The sequence below is a fragment of the Phasianus colchicus genome, chromosome 1 (assembly GCF_987193195.1).
Source record: "Phasianus colchicus chromosome 1, bPhaCol1.hap1.1, whole genome shotgun sequence".
Classification (NCBI taxonomy): Eukaryota; Metazoa; Chordata; class Aves; order Galliformes; family Phasianidae; genus Phasianus; species Phasianus colchicus.
The window spans coordinates 111563664-111574988 of NC_143436.1; the positions used below are offsets into that span (position 1 = coordinate 111563664).

Below are 11325 nucleotides of genomic sequence, written 5' to 3' on the forward strand. Positions count from 1 at the left end.
GAACTATTTTGCTTCCACTCAACTGGTAGAAGTGAAGGAAAACACTCTCTCATGCAGGCCTTCATGCACATTGACTACAGCCCATATTTTATCCAGGGCTGCAAATGAAATTTGCTTTGTCTTAGGTAGATCAGCCTAGTTGTCTGTGCTATAAGTGAATTCCTAATGCATAATACCTTGCTGGCTTTATACCAGCTAGCAGAGGGCTCATTGCAAAACCCATAACAGAGCCAGGCAATCCTCTGGAAGTTGCTCTTGCTGTGCAGATTCCACTGTGTTGAGGACAGCCATGGTGTGGGCCTGCACTTGGCTCTCCTCAGAACTAATGAGGAAGGGAAGAACAGCCCATTTATTCTCACACTGTTTTTTGAAAACCCTCTTCTTGATGTTCCCTGGGTACCAACGCTGACATTCCCAGGGTCCCAAAATGCAGCTTGGACCTGGTCATCCTGAACTGACATCAGGACAGTACTTTCCACTTCAGCTTAAAAATATTTTAAAGCATCAGCTCATACGCTGCAGCAGTAGCCAGTGGTCAGGTTTCATCCTTGCTGGCAAGCAGAGGGATAATCCTGCTGTCATCTGTGCAGCTGGCACCTCATGCTGTGCTGTTGTAGAGATCCCCTCCTGCCCCTGCATGTCCTATGCCACCAGAGGAGAGGACCTGCTGGCAGCTGTGCCCCTGCCACTAGCACCCAATGTCCCAGAGGTAGAAGGGGGCTACTACTTTGCCAGACCCTTGCATGGGGTTATCATGGGTTTGAGCTTAGCTTGGCATGCTGCTGTGGGGAGGGAAGGGAAAGTGGCAGCATGGATGATGGCCATCTTCCTCCTCCTGGTGGAGGAACCAAGAGGGAAAGGAAGGAAGGGTAAACACGAAGGAGGGACACTGGATGGGGAGACAGGGTGGGAGTGGCAGGAGGGCACAGTGAAAGGCTTAGGAAGGGGCTGGAGCCTGGAGAGGGATGCAGGGAGGGGCAAAGCCTGGGCAGGAGGTGAAAGGAGAAGCGTAACTGGGACAAGGGAGAGCACTGGGGAAATAAGCCTTACCCTTATGAAGAATGTAACTTTTTTTTTTTTTTTTTTTTTTTTTTTTACAGCCTTTTCATTTTAATTGAAGCCATTCTTCTTTTCTCCCAGCTTTCTTTGCCCATTCTTTTCCTTTTGGTATTTGACTGTCCATCTGTAATTCTGCTTCAGTGTTTGCTAATTTTCTGTCTCTTGCTCTGCCAGTACAACTGTCATCGCATGCATTGTGCTGTGTCCTTTATGAAACGATGTGCAGATAGCAAACAGTCCATACATACAATACAAAGGCTGCTCTTACCTCTGTGTTGGCATCATTTCCCCATCTGCAATTATCCTTTCATTTCTTCTCTTTGTCCTTTTCTGTTCTGTGGGCCTCGATTTTCCCATGTTTTCTGCAGCCTGGCCCCTTTCCAGCTTTGCTTTCCCCTTTCTCCAGCTGAGGCTGTCCCTATCCCTGCTGTTGGTATCACTTGCAGTGCATCCCTCCCTTGCCCGGAGCAGCCTTGCTGAGGCAGCTGGAGGGGAGCAGAGCAGTGTAACAGGGAGAACGTGAACAGCATCTACTGCAGATCTCTGTGGTCATGGCTAAGGTCAAAGAGCCAAACATTTATGGTTTGTGCGTGGGTGTTATATAAACAACAGCAATTATTCATTTTCAAAACTTCATAACTCAGCCAAAATTTGACCATTTTTGCTTGACTAATCACAGAGGCTGCTATTTCTTAAGATTACCTTTCAGCCAAACTTTACAGCCTTCCTCTCCCAGACAGAAAGTTTTGTTACTGCTATTAAATTGAAGAAACTATTCATGGTTATAATGAGCTTCCCGTCTCACTCTCTCCTGCCATGGGAGATGTGACCCTTGTTAGGTATGGCCCCAAAAATCATACTCTCTTGCACAGTATTTGCTTAGGTCAACTAGGGAAGTAGCAAGTACTTCAAAGTACTTTAATATAAATGAGATGGCTCCTCATGACCCTTCACTTGCCCTTTCAGAGGTCCCAAGTGTAAGGTAGAGGGTAGAGTTTCTTCATTATACCTAGATCCCCAAGAAAATCCCATAGTAATCCCAATCCTTACGCTGCTTGCAAGAATGCTCCATCCTCCTCCTGCCATCACATGCGGTGTAATCCTCCTTTTCCTGCGTCACCCATTCAGTGATCCTTCTTATTCTGCAAGATCACATGCATTGCTTATAGCAACCTTCCTCACACACGCAGGGCGAGCACCAAGTCCAGAAGAAAACACCCTTCCTCCATTTCTCCTACATGTTGCAAAGGAAGCTTCCCTTTTTGCTCATTCCCCCCAAAAGCCCAGGGCACTCTAGATTCTATTTCTCTCCCTCTGATGCCATGAGACCTCTCTTCCTCGAGTGCTACCAAAGGAAGTGTTTATTAACTTAACCAGCTAGCTTTTGCTGCCCGTCATTGAGATCCATTTCTCTTTGCTGTGATAACCTTTCCCACTCACCCTCCTCCTCTGAGACCATGAGCAAGGCAACAGCAAGCTGACATTTTCTGTCACGACACAACAACGAGACATGCTGAAAGATCAGATCAGGGCTAGGTTATTCTGCCAGCTCCCCCATGCACTCCTGTCCTTGCTCCATACAAAAAGCACTGTATTGCAAAGCAGTATGCTGCTTAGTCACAAGAGAAGCCTGTACGAGCCTGTAGCCTCAGGTAAAGAGCTGCATTTTTTCAATGTGAGAAACAGACAGCAAAATGAAGAAAAAATACCCTGTGAAATGGCTTCCTTGGTATGTGCAATCGCAAGGGGTCAGGATTCATATACCCTCTTGCTGTAGTGTCACAGACCCCACTCCAGCCACTGCAGTTCTGGGGAAAGAGCTCTATGCATATCCTTCATATAGCTAGGGGGCAAATAAGCTAGGGGGGTCTCAAAAGCCTCTGTTTCCTTGGTTATTGTCATCTTGCAACTCCAATGGAGCAGCAAAATTGAGATGGAAATAATAAGATACAAAAGTGATGGTGACTTGCTAATAGGTACTAGCATGGCTGTGCTGCTCCAGAGACAGCCTCTCTTGCCTTTGGTGGAGATGACTCAATCCAGAAGGGGTGATGAGGAGAAAGATTTAAATCAAACCCAATTACTGGGGCTTGATAGGCTTCCCTGGCAAGCTGTCTGGGATTGACCTAGCAGTTGTCAGATGGCTGCCTCCTCCCTTGACACTGCTCAGAGGTTCAGGAGAGGTATGAATCATGGCCAGGCTCTTAACAATCTTCTGGGCTCTAAAAGCGAGCCCCTCCTTCTGCCTTTACAGGCACTCACTGAGGGTCTTTATAACGGAGGCTGAGTAACACATGGCCTTTACCTAACCTTCATCAGTGGGCAAACAAAACGAAAAACGGCTCCGTGAGCACTTTGTCTGAGACTCTGGAAATGGCACGCTCTCACTGTGGCTTTGGAAATAATCCACCTAAGAGATTATTCTGGCGTGGCTGTGAGATAATACCATGAAGCCATCGCGTGTGCTCAGCTCCCGTCCCTCAGGCACCTGGGCTCTGCCCAGGCTTCTCCCCAGACACATGTAGGGCCCATGAAGGCAGCAGGCAGGACCTGACCCACCGATAGTGCCTGGCTATCATAGGCAACAGATGCCTGTAGACATGAAATGCGAGGCAGGGGAAAAGCACAGCACGCTGCAGAGGGAGAGCGTGTTATCATGGACCGTGCTACAGCAAGGCCAGCACACACTGACCAGTACCTGAGCCTCCCCAGGAGGATGCAGGTCATTAAGTCTGCTGGAAAAATGTTTCAGAAATGATTCTGTAACAAATCAAATACATCCATTTTCTCCCTCAATGCAGTCTTACATGTGGCTATTAAATCAGACTGGGTCATAAATAAAGAATTGGACCAAAGCAGCATGAGCATTTTTATTAAAAAATGGAGAGTAATAAAGTAAAGCTGTAATAATAACATGAAAATGTTGACTAATATCTGTGAAAAGCTTGGAGAGGCATGGAGGGAACGAGCTATTGTGTTCTGAGACGGGTGGGGTGCTGGTGAAGTGTTTGTGGTTAGGACAAAGACTCAGAATTTTGCAAGCAGAGCTGATGAGTTTCAGGGTTTGCTTTCTGGAGACTCCCTGCACCCATGAGGAAATGGCTGGTGCTCAGGGAAGGCTAGAACAGACGGGCTGTTATTGAATTCATCAGATCCTCTTCCAAGGGCTTTGTCTGTCCTTTTTCCATCCCCCCTGTGCCACTGGTAAAATATGGTCCAACATCACAGTGGCGGATGATGAGCTCCTTGTTCCAGAGCCGTGCCAGGCCTGTCCCAGCACACCCAGTGGCACCCGCCATTTTGCCTTGCTGAGTTGGCGCTGTGGCTGGGCCCTGCTGGGGCCTGGCAGAGGGAAAGGCTGCGTCTGTGGAGATGTCAGCAAAGCACGAGTTCAAAGGAGGGGAAAGGATGGGGGAGATAAGAACGCTTCAAATCTTCATTTAAAAAAGAAAATAAAATCTGATTAAGATGTGCTGGCTAACTCAACACGCATGAACCCCAACATCAAAAGCCTCGCAGCTTGTACACGTGCTGCTGATCATTATCAGTTTTGCTCTGTACTGCCTACAGTGACAGAGCTGATACTGGGCCACTCCAGCACACACCTGGCCTGCCCAGTGAGACCCACTCAGGCCTGGGTGGTTGGACTGGGGCTGAGTGTGCTGGACCAGAAGGGTGGATCATGAAATTCCCTGCATATTTCTAAAGCCATAAGATTATGGCAGAAGGCAGGTAATGAATGCCAGACCTTCTGAGAGAGCCGCACATAGCCTTGATGTGAGAATAACATGACTTCGGGGGATGGCATAGCAAAACACCTCCCTTCCCTAAGAGGCTTCTGCTCAGTACAAAACCCTCCCCTGGAGCTGAAATGACCTTCTGTCTGCCTGCCCATGGGAGGCAGAAACAGAAAGACAGGATGCAGACAGAGAGGTCATGTTTTTGTTAGAAAGAAGAAGTAAGCAGAAGAGCAGTGGTGAAACAATCCCAATCCCATAGCAGTTTATGAGGGGGAGCTGGGAATCCTCTCCCTCCCTCTACCCCTGCATGACCCTGTAACAGTTTTCTTTCATGAGCTCTTTGCACTTCATAGAATCACAGAATCATAGAATCATTAAGATCAGAAAAACCTCTAAGATCATCTAGTCAAACTATTAAGCCATACCTATAACTGCTCTAGACCATGCCACTCAGTGTGACATTCACCCTTTTCTTGAACATTTCCAGAGACAGTGACTCTATCACACCCTGGGCAGCCTATGCCAGCGCCTCACCACTCTTTCTGAGAAGAAATGTTTCCTAATATCCACCCTTCATCCACAATCTCAAGATCACCTTCACTACATTCTGCAAATCTTCAAGGACAACTCTACTACAATTACTACTAAGTCTCACGCTGTGCACCCTTTTGCTACCCCATCCTTGTGGAAGATTGTTTTTTTCATGCACTTAGTCCTTCATTTCATAGATACCCAACTGCATGGGGAGCTTCAAGGTCTATAAATTATGAAGCCTAATCTAACCTGCAAGACTCGACCTGATAAGTCGGGTGTTTACAGTAGACACTGCAATGCATCAAATGTATCTTTGTAGGCTTCTGAGGAATAGCTGGAAAACAATAAAATAGTCTGGATTTTGGAGGGAAGTGTAGAAATATGCCTATAAATAATACTTTCCATTTATGCCAAAAACCAAAACACAAGCATCTAACTCCACAGAGAATAAGGCAGCTCACTTTATAGCAAAGTAGATTCATGCCCTGTTGAATATTAGATACATGCTAACTGAAAGATCTTCTCTGGAAGTTCAGTTGTGTCCCACTTGGTGATCAACTGCACCTTTTCAAACAGAACATAAAACATTGTTTGTTTATTTTTGCAAAAGATACAGAACATAAACTTATTCCCACAATGATGCTTTAATTACCCCAAAAAACTGACAATAAATTTACATTTTAATTAAGAGTAATGAATTATGCATGATTGCTTATCACTTTCTACTTAGTTAGCAGACAAGCACAGAGAAATGTGGATTGCAGGAATTAAACCTGACAAAAGAAAGAGAAAGCCATTTTGTTTGCAGTAACTGACCACTGAGGAAAAAAGACTTTCCAGATATCAGACTGTTAAAAACATCCTACTGAAGCTCTGTTACAAGCTCCGTATTGTACTACAGTCTATGAGAACTGAGTCTGTCTTCTCTCTATCATGACAACACAACATTTGAAGATCATTTCACTAGAAATTTAGCCCTTCTGAACACTTTAGGACTCTGTATGTAGGAAGAGTGATGGCAAAACATTTCCCATCCTCAGCAGGGACATGGAAACACCAGCCTAACTGTTGATGTTGCAGACACCCAGGATTTTGCTGTGTTTTGTCAGCTTATCTGTCTTAAGTGTTGCTCATCCTCACATAAAACCATAGCATCCATTCGAGGTGAAAGAAAAGGGAGAAAGTTATCTCTTCTGCATGCATAAAACAGCATGTAAATTTGAATACATACAAACACGAATCCTGAGAAACAAAAGCACTATAGGACAAGCTAGACATGCAAAGAACACTTGAACTGTGACTTCTGAAACTTTTTACATCACAGGTTCTCAGGAATGGGCATTAGAGCATCACTCCAACATTATTTGTAGTTTCTCTACCTGTTCTCCCTCTTAAAATTTTGACCTTCAGAACATGTTTTGAACATGAACTTTTTAAACATCCATGTTTAAAACAACAACAAAAAAAAAGTAATAAAAACACGGAAGGCAGAAAAAAAAAAAAAAAAAAAAGATCCACCAAAGAAAAAAACAGAACATCAAATTGGCATTGTGCTTTATGTCAAACTCCAGTTTGACCAAGTTGCCTGACTTCCATATTTTAGCTGCTTGTTTTGACCTCATAACAGTAATTGCTTTCTTCAATTGCAGTGTGATCTGTGCTCCAGTCCTTCTCTGCTCCTTGCTGGAGTCACCAACCTTCCACACTTTTGTCTGAGGGAGAGTTCTACCTTGGAAAGTGGAACTCACAGTGAGCAACCACTTTGAACTTTGCATGGCTGAAAACCTGAGTTTTGTGGCAGCCAGACAGGCCAGTGGGAAGGTAGCAAGGAATGAATCCACAGAGCTGAGTTAAAGCCCATAATTCTGCAAGTGATGACACTGTGTGAAGTGCACTGAGGCTCAGCAATTCCATCTTACCACTACAGATCCAGGGCTTCACAGATCCTGACAGCTTTCCACCAGTGCAAGGGACAAATTGTTAATGTTAGTAGAAGCCTTGCAGAGAGCTATTTCTGAGCTGAATGGCAACTGGGTCAAAAAGCTGCTATACGAGACTCCTTGTTCCTGCTGGAGCTTTCCCCTTAGTCTTAGCTGAAAATGCTCCCCTAACTTGTTTCATGTAGAGATGCCAAAGAGGTAGCTGTTATTAATTTCCTCCCAAGGCTGGGAGAAGGCACTGAGCACAGAAACTGTCATTCACTGAGACACTCACTGACTGAGGTATTCCGTGTCTGGGCAGATCCTGAGCCAGATCAAAGTCTTTTCTCAGACAATGGCTCACACCACAGAGAAAGGGGCAAATCCCTCATATTCAGTAGTCATATCATAAGTAGTCTACAGAACATCCTCCCAAACTGCTCACTTAAAAAAAGTTTTTCACTCTTTTTATGGAATAATTCCATTTTTGAAATATGCTTCTCTCTCCCATGCACATTTCTCTCTTCCTAATTGCCTACCCACATAATGTTTACCACTCCTCTTGTTTCCAGATGCTAAAGCACCCTGAAGGACAACTGCAAACACTTGCTTAATGTTGTTGTTCCATTTAAGTGATCACTCATGTTGCCAAGGGGATATCATCCCTTCTCCAAGGAGAAGAAAGCATATTATAACATTCTCTCTGTACAGATGCAAATCTCATGGGGAAAATATCCAAGAATGTCCAAGCTTAAATTCTGATCTTCTTGTACAATCCTAGGCAATAAACAGAAACAATCCATGGCATTTTGCAAACTGCAGTCAGTGAACTCTGTTTTTGTCACCTACTAGTGTGTCTTCTGCTCCCTAGCAGGTTTTCTTGGACTGCAGATTCTCCAGTATTCAAAATCTCTGTTTTATATACAGAATGAGGCATTAGGACTGCACCGACAGCAACAAAGTAGAGTGGCTTTTTTGTTTGCCAAGAGTAAATCATAGGAATATTTGCCAGAACTAAAATTAACTTATCAGAGATTTAATAATAATAAACACATCCTACAAGTCTCTCACCAGTACCCAGGAGATACCTTTGTTAAAAGAGATTATAGTGTAGTTAAGAATGGATTTGGGGCACCTTGCTGATGAATGCATAAGATCTCCAGAAAGCAGAGGGTACCATTTTCAGTTTCTTTTTCTCCCCTGCTTTTACAGAATGAGAGATTTGACAGGTTTGTTTTTGGTCTGTCTTTCCATTGTTGCTGATAGGTGTAATTTCTGTTACCCAAAGGTGCCTAAAAGCACATAAATGAACAGGCTGCTGCAGTACAACAGTACTGAAAGTATTTTACAATAGGTAAAATATATATATGAAAGCCAAAATTGAATGTTACCAATACCTTCATCTTTAATACAGTGAACTCTAAAGGAGGCGACCACAGCACAACGGGACTGCACCAGGAACTCTGAATTCTCCCTGCACAAAGGTACAGAGCAGAAAGCAGCCTGCATCTTTTCAGACAAGGTGTTCTCAGTAAGATAGAAGAGGACAAGCTTCTGGTTAGTGCTGTTACCTTATGGGACATTTAAAGTTAGAGTCACATGAAATAGTAGTCATGCCCTACAGGAAAAAAAATCTTTTATTTTGTTATATTGCAAATATACAGAACATCCTTTGTTAACATATCTGCCCTAAAGCTCCAACAAAGAGCAGCAAAGTGGTGTGAATACATCATCATTCAATGCATCAGTACAAAAGACTTCAGTGAACTCTGTTATTCCCTATCACACATCAGCTCATTTTAGTAGTTGTGTTTGGTGATATTTTTTTACAAAACTTATAGCAATTACCTTGTTAAATTAAAAGGCTACAAGAGACTATCCATTAATTTCACACAGGTTGCTGAACAGCCACCATTACAGATTGAGGCTGTTGCTACACCTTATCTGAAGTCAGATTTGTGACCCTGAATCATGGCAGTATGATCTCATTACCAGCCCCTGTAAAGCAGCCAATCCCCTAGGTAGGACTCTTTTGTTTTCCTTCTTGAATTTCCTCTTTTAGTGTGTGATTCTGGTGACACTGAAGGGTAACTTTAACCGGTTCAGCCACCAGAAACTACACCTAATGTTCCTGAGTTACTGCCTTTTGAATGGGAGCTTTCACTGAAAGCTGTGAAAAAGCACCTGGAAAGATACCTGCTGCAGCCTTTGATGTTGGAGGTGGTGGGAGGTTTCAACATCTCTTGGCTTCTCCGCAGACCTTCAGGTGATAAGGTAATTTTTGATCTCCGTCAGTCTGCTGGGCTGTTGCCATGAAGAAAGCAAAAGAACACCCACTTTCAGCTGCTGGTGTTTACCATTGTTTGCTCTTTAGCTGAACTCTCCAGCACCAGAGGGGGATGTTTAACTCACATGAGCATGACGTTGGGTTTTGCACAGCACGGTCCATTTGGTTGCTGTAGCTTGCTTGAAGCAGATCATAAAGAAGAATTAAGCTCTTTCTTTCACAGTCATGCAAAAGCCCTCCAGTTCAGGCAGGCTTAGCAAAAATGAGAAGAGAATGTCTGTCTTCTGAGCAATGGTAAGTGTGGAGGTAGCCTGTAAGTGTCCCAGTAGCACAGTACTGCTCTAATGACTCTAGCCCACAGCCATCACAATAGTCTTAGTTCCAAAATCCCTATTATGATGCACAGATAAGCGAATTTTTCAGGTTTAAAAAAAACATATGTTTTTCCCTCACATCCACAAACACACTCACACACTCTTCAGTTCTGGCAAACCCCACACTTTCTGGTTCACTGAGAGCCAAGTTGTATCAAATGAAGTGTACTGATGAAGGCAGGCCAAAATGCAGACTTGGTACAGGACTCATAGGTTTGTTTGTATCCATCACCAGGTGGGTATTGAGCCAAATTGCAAGTTTTGCCCCATGTTGGTACAGTGCTGCCTGCAGAATCACACAGCTTCTGGGCTAGAAGTGCCTTGCACCTTACCAACATGATGTGGGTGCAGTTAATTTGGGTCTACCCTCACCTGCCCACCCAGACACATTCTAAGGAACCTAAAGAAACCAGAAGATGAATTTATCACAGTTCTGTGACCGTGACCAGGGAATGAGTATAAGTATTAGACAAACAGTAAGAATCTGGAAGAAGACACTTTATGATGGAACCAGGCAAAAAAGAAAAAAAAAAAGAAAAAGAAAAAAAAAGTAATAAGCATGAAAGGCATTTCAAACCATTGGGCTCAGTAAGAGCAGGTACTCAATGAAAAGAGTGTGGCCAGAGCAGCTGAATAACTGGAAGACATAATTTCAGCTACTAAAACCCTCAACTAAGCAAAAGTATCTCCAGAAGATCAAGATAGTTATACCTTTAGCTGAGACCTGAAGAAAAGACATGGGGATTTACTCAGACTTAGTGGTCAGTGTACTTTTTGGCTGGGGAAAAAAACAGATCACCACATAAGTCCTTCATATAAGTGCAAGCACAGCCTAGCAGACTCTGTAATTTTTTAAATGAAGGCAAAGGGAGACATAAGAGAGACAAAGGTCATACCTATTCTTTGTGTACCACGCAAGGCAATAAGAAGCAATTCTGCAACATTTGGCTCATCACACATGCCACAGCTATCAGGCAAAGTCAAAGAAGGATTATAGTTTAAATAACACCATGGAAAATGGAATGCAGATTTGCTCACATTCTATAAGAATGCTGCATTTATTCCAGGATATTTTTTGCATGTTACTAAGATGGCCCTGCAGAGCAGCAGCAGCTAAGCAAATAGCTGTTAGAACTAATTCTGGTAGGTATGGTGCATCAGGCAGTCATCCACAACTGAGTGTGGATTTAGACAGCCCACAGTGCAGTTTGACTACAGACATTTCACTGTTGTCTGTACTGTGTTCATTTTCAACATTTTTATTGAAAACAATGTTTGGGTAAAGAAGCTCTGCTGGAAAGAGGAATGGAACAGATACCAATCCTGTCAGCCAAGTACAATGCTCAGAAGGCAGGTTTCCTCCTCACAATGGGCAAGGTACAAACACACTAAGTCTTTGGCCAAAACAGCAC

General features: G+C 43.7%; 1 long non-coding RNA gene across 3 annotated transcripts; it reads right to left on the reverse strand.

Moving 5' to 3' along the window:
* Nucleotides 1–3539: 3539 nt before the first annotated feature.
* LOC149919952 (uncharacterized) lies at nucleotides 3540–11092 on the reverse strand. 3 transcript variants are annotated; one of them, XR_016459432.1, is made up of 4 exons: nucleotides 9665–11092; nucleotides 9449–9556; nucleotides 8650–8726; nucleotides 3540–5897 (listed from the first exon to the last, which is right to left on the reverse strand). It is a non-coding gene; the product is annotated as an uncharacterized LOC149919952 (long non-coding RNA). The 3 variants fall into 3 exon arrangements; XR_016459433.1 differs by lacking the exon at nucleotides 8650–8726; XR_016459431.1 differs by having other exon boundaries at nucleotides 8650–9556.
* Between the last annotated feature and the right edge of the window lie 233 nt (nucleotides 11093–11325).